The sequence below is a fragment of the Hippichthys cyanospilos genome, chromosome 4, assembly GCF_059441005.1.
Source record: "Hippichthys cyanospilos isolate Australia breed blue-spotted pipefish chromosome 4, RoL_Hcya_1.0, whole genome shotgun sequence".
Lineage (NCBI taxonomy): Eukaryota > Metazoa > Chordata > Actinopteri > Syngnathiformes > Syngnathidae > Hippichthys > Hippichthys cyanospilos.
The window spans coordinates 19379145-19385144 of NC_142372.1; the positions used below are offsets into that span (position 1 = coordinate 19379145).

The window sequence follows — 6000 nt, forward strand, 5'->3', positions numbered from 1 at the left end:
ATGATTTCCTTTTCTCCTTGATCTAAAATCTTGCTTGAGGCACAACACAAAACACTCTTGAGACAAAATTGTGTCAGAATAGAACAAGTGGGTGCATGACAAACAGAATAATGTTACATAAGCATTCACCCAAATATCTTAATCCTGAATCCATAGTGAACAATTGAAGCCTGTGTCAAATCATTACAATGGGGATCGAACGTTTGAACACCCCGAGCAAAAATTTGTTTTCAAATGCAAAGGGGAAGCCAACGAAAGTTGGAAAAATCTCCAAAAGCATCAAATCAAAGATGAGACTTTATATAATATGCCAAAAAAGTTTGATTTTATCTCCCTTATTTACACTTTCAGAACAACTGAAAACAACATAATAGCTTGAGACCCAACAGTGTCATTGACAGTGTTTACAATCATCATCTGGAAAAAAACAGGTGATGTCGATCTCAAAGGTTTTGAGTCACATCTGAAATTGGCCCAGCAATCAGTTCTATGGGTTCTTCTCAGTTGTCTAAAACACTAAAGCTGAAAATAATTGACATTCACAAAGCAACAGAAGCCTAAAAGAAGATAACTAAGCATTGTCAGATACCAATATCCTTTGTTCGGAATGTAAAACGACAGTAGGCAGGAACAGTGAATATTAATGTAATAAAATTAAGACCAAGAAAAATATGAGACTAAACAGCTCACAAGATTGTGACGACAAGCAGGGGAAGACACATGCTTAACTCCAAAAAGGTCTGCCAGACACTGGAGTTGCGGTCCCTGTCAGCCTTCAAAGAACTGCAGGACTTTTGTATAGAGGAATGATCGAAGACACCTCAAATAAGAAGTGATAGGCCCTTGACTGTTTACAAAATGTGTTTACAAGCCTTTATAGTTTCCAAAGATGACAGTCACAAGGTGTTAACTCTGCAGGGTGCCTAAACATTTCCAGTCTCTATAAATTTTGGTTTAAGTCATTTTTAAATTGCAAATAAGTGAAAAAAAAAAAAAAAAAAAATATATATATATATATATATATATATATATATATATATATATATATATATATATATATATATATATATATATATATATATATATATTTTTTTTTTTTTTTTGATTATATCTTGATATATCTTGATTGATCTGAAAACAACTTGAATCGGTCAAAAATCAATCATGTTTGATCAATATTTATTAACTTTAATAGTATAGGCTTTAAAGAATTTTTAGTCAAATACACAAATACACCTCATCTTTGATAAATCCCTTTGGAGGAATTTCATTTGCAGTATAGCCAAGCTAACTGAGTTTGTAAAAAGGTTGTAAATATTCATTAAGAAACAGATTGCATCATAAGCCCTCAAACGAGCTTTGCCTCATCAAATCGTATTGTATTCCCACTGAATCGAACCAAATCATTTTTTTGTCCACTTTAAAACATCACCGTCCTTGAACGTACCACACTCCAGGTATCCAGATACAGTACATGTCAAACTAGTTTTTATTGCGGAGATGTGCGCACCTTTCTATTATGTAATTCTTTTTAGTCGTTGACAGGCCTTATACTGTTTATCTTTGGACCAATGATACATTAGTATGTATTGTATATAGAAGAAGAAGAGTTGTATTGATGGCAAGCTTTTTCGAGAAGAAAAGTTATATTTTTATGTACTTCGTCCATGTAAAAGTACTTTAAAGGGGAGCTTACATTTCCCCCTTAAGCAATAATGATTTGCTGTTTTATACCTTTTATTGCAGTCATTAAGCATTATCAGTGCACAGTGTGCGCTCACATCTTTAATGAACATCCCACAGAATTGTCAGTTTGAGAGCAGATGGCTCATCATTCCCACACAATGGATCGTTAATGATTTTACCCAGCTGTGCCTTCGGACTCCATCTTTCAAACAATGAGCAATCAGGTCGTCTATCTAGACTCATATTCCATTTCTTTCCTCTCTCGGTTTTGATCATTTCCGCTGATCTTTTTGTAACAGGTGTGCCTGAAGTGCTAATTGTAGATGGTTATTAGCTGTGAAACCATAGGAATATCAATTAACTTATGTGTTTCTCAATTTAATTCTGAACTGACCTAATCAGACTATTGAAACACAGTCACAGAACAACGCAGCTCTGTCATACCTTGTATGTGTTGTCATAATGAATATTTTGTTTCTAAGCTTTTATTTTGTGAAGGCTATCTTCAGAGGAAAATCTGCGCTCGCTTTCCGGCAGGCTCGCAGTTTGCAGCCGAGTGTGATGCGGCTGGGATGAGAAGCCGCCATCTTCTAAGAGCATGGTCCTCAGACAGAAAAGGATTGGGTGCTCTCTTTGGGTTGGGGATGAAGTACTGCCCCAAGTGTAGGAGTTTAAGTATCTTAGGGTTTATTTCACGAGTGAGGGTAGGATGAACGGGAGATCTGCTGGCAGATCACTGGATGCACTGGTCTGTCGTGGTAAAGAAAGAGCTGAGTCAAAAGGTGAAGCTCTTGATTTATTGGTCAGTCTATGTTCTTGCCTTCATCTATGATCAGAAGCTGTGGGCCGTGACTGAAAGAACAAGATTCAGGATACGAACGGCCGAAATGTGATTCCTCCGCAGGGTGTCTGGGCTCTCCCTTGGCGATGAGGTGAGAAGCTCAGTCATCTAGGACCAACTCAGTGTCGAATTGCTGCTTCTCTGTGTTGAAAAGAGCCAGTTGAGGTGGTTCGGGCATCTGGTTAGAATGGCTCCTGGATGCCTCCCTTATGAGGTGTTCTGGACTTGTCCTACTGGGAGGACGCCCCAGGACACGCTGGAGAGATGATGTCTCTTGGCTGGCCTGGGGATCTTCCAAGAGGAGTGCACTGCTGCCTGGGGAGAGGGAGGTCTGGGCTTCCCTGCTTAGGCTGTTGCTCCTGTGACCAGGCCTCGGTTAAAGCGATAGAAAATGGATATATGGCAGTCGTGAACCGTCAGGGCCAGAAAGGCCTTCTCTGCTGGTTTAACATAACCTGACATCATTATCATAACTGTAATAAACTATAATAATTAGAATAACTATAATGAAAATCAATTTCATTTTAAATTCATTTTTACTAAATATATATATATATATATATATATATATATATATATATATATATATATATATATATATATATATATATATATATATATATACTGTATATCATATCTTTTAATGTATGAAATTATTCTCCATATTCTGTTCTTTTCATGTCATATTATAGCCATTTGGTTACGCCCCTTCTAGTGTTGTAGTTTTAAGTTGGAGTTTTTGGACGATTAGAATTCAACTAACTTGTGATGCCAGGCTGTATATAATCTGCATGCTCATGGAGGCGCTAGGACATTAGTCTCAACAGATGGATGTGATTGGCCCGGATATGTGATTGGCCCGTATAACTTAATAGACAGGTGTAATAGCCAACTGAGTCATAAAATCGCCATCTAGAGGCCTCACATTGAACTTGACGTGAGTGGATGCTCTCTGCACTGAGGCGGTGCTATGCTCAGTAACCAAGCTACGCGGTGTGGGCTTTGGCTGAACCCATAGCGTAGCTATTAGCTAACCTGTCCCGAGTTCTGCTGGGAATGCCTTTCGTTTGCAAAGGATCGATTTGGTGTTTGGAGCTACACTGGATTTGCAAACTTCAATTATTTAACCAAGGCAGCAACGAGACACCAAAGCACGACTAGACACATGCGCTACGGTGCTTTCAAAAACTCCTTGGGACACCCGAGTGGATATACTGTACAGTATTGTACATCTTAGTTCGAAGGTAAAGAGAGCTCATTAATGCGCTACGGTCCTTTTAAAAAACCTTTGGGAACACCGGAGGGGATACACTGTACATCTCAGTGTGAAGAAACAGCGTAAATAGGTGAAGAAAAAATCATGAGATATTGAAATGACTGATCACTTGTGACCGCCGTTTATTTTGGTGGGTGCACTCTATTCTTTGTTCATTGTTTCATTTTTAATATGTTTGTGTTATATTCAATTAATAGTAAAGAAAATCAATTGATGTTCCTCTTATATTCAACTGCAATTTGTTATCTGGACTTCATAAGATTTTGTGGATATTTATTTTAAATGATGATTATTTTTTTTTAAGTTTTGACAGCATCACGTATAATGAAAATTTTTAATGGCTTATTATTGACGTTTAAAAGCTCCGTAAAATAGCCTGTGTAGCCCATAATGCGTACGTGTCCTCATGAGGGGTATTTATTCGAGAGTCTGACATCACAGAAGGTGTACGTGTGAAAGGCACAGACTGCCACCGATGTATGGATACAATTGGGTGAGCTGTATTAAAAATTGGCTAATCACTTTGAAAATCACGTTAAATACGCATAGCTGTCACCATTGAATGTTCGTTCAAGATTCAAGAGATTTATTGTCATATGTATAGTTTTACCACACACTGTTATTAAACTCGACAAGTGTTCTGTTTTTTGCTCCATGCTGTTTTAGCATTATTGTTGTTGTATAATCTTCCTCTAAGTACCTGGCTCGTGCAAGCGGGCTGCTGTCTTTTATTTCATTCTTTTTTTCCCAGTTGTCTTAATGTTTGTTTTTATGTTTTGCACTTCAAGGCCAAGGCACTTTCATATTGATAACGTCTGCTAATAAATGTATGACATTAATGTTGAAATGTTACTGACATCAATGCCTCCGCACTAAAATACACACAGACGTGCATTCACCCTCACACACCTTCACACACAGTATCAGAAATGATCAAAGTATTTTCAAAGATCAAATCCTTTGAATTAACATAGGCATCATATCTAAAATCATACAATGCAAGAAAACTATATTTGCCTATATTTTCAAATTAGTAGTGTCAAGCAAAATATTTCTGCACACAGCTCAAATGCAAAGCCACAAAAGAAAAATTGAAGCTGAAGATGTCTGTAACAGTATCATTGCAAGATACGCAACGTTTTCACCTCTGCAGATTGAAGAACAGTACTTAAATTGCCTTTGTTAATGGTCCGACAATGCGATTTCTTTCAGACTACTTGATCTAGCACCTCAGTATTCGATTCAAAATTTAGTGTTGTTGTATTTACCATACGTACTGTGAAATATGGTCTTTATAGTACCAGATGCATTATTTGTATTGTACCAATCACATAGACAACATTTATTGATCATATTCAGTCAGTGGTTCTGAGGCTCAATCTGTATTCCACTGTTGACTTGATGATTTTCAGCATGAAAGGTCTCTAACTGGTTTTCCAGCTTGGCTGAAGCAACTAAGCTGCAAGGAATCAATGGTTTGTTTCCTGGATAATATTGAGACATAATTGTAGTAAAACATTCTCAGGTATTATGTAGACAGAAAGCCAAGGTACACACTGGAGATAAACACGCAAAGCAAATGCTGATAAGATATTAAAGGAAGGCTTAAAGCTTGTGAACATTCAGCATGCACGGTTGTCATGTTTTATTTAATCTTTTATTTTATGTGGGATATGGTCAGTGCATTGGCCGGTTCTCCAACAAAACACTCCAAACGGATCAAAAGACCACATGAGAGTAAAACCCACAGAACTATTTTCATTACGGACACCGATGTACTCCATTGTCAACTGCATAATCACTGCATGACAATCAGAATAAGAACGGTAGGCGCGACCTACTTGTACGCTGATGTTACCAAGCAGCAAGGTGACCCACTTTCTGTAGCATGTCAAGTCGTTGTATTCACCTGACCTGTATCTGCTTCGTCTCAGTACTCCTTAAAGAGTTACATCAGCCTCCCGCTTTCACTATGATGCCCCGAGGCTGCGCTGATGTGGTGCAATGTGCTGTGAAAATGCTTAGGAGAATCCCTACAAGCTTCTCGATCAAAAGCTTCCTGTTCTCCTTGCAGAAGTCGACACGGTGGGTAGGTGAATTACCTGCCTCTAATGTTCCGATACAACTCACCAGCCACTGAATTATTTGCATGCTCACTGATGACTACCAGCCGCAGCTTTTGTATTAAAACGGAGGC

At 38.0% G+C, this 6000-nt stretch overlaps 1 long non-coding RNA gene across 1 annotated transcript in view; it reads right to left on the reverse strand.

Moving 5' to 3' along the window:
* Positions 1-5793, reverse strand: part of LOC148424926 (uncharacterized) — an 80863-nt gene extending 75070 nt beyond the window's left edge. Inside the window, exon 1 of the long non-coding RNA XR_015865376.1 lies at positions 5645-5793. This is a non-coding gene — a long non-coding RNA (uncharacterized LOC148424926). The remainder of the gene's footprint in view (positions 1-5644) is intronic.
* Between the last annotated feature and the right edge of the window lie 207 nt (positions 5794-6000).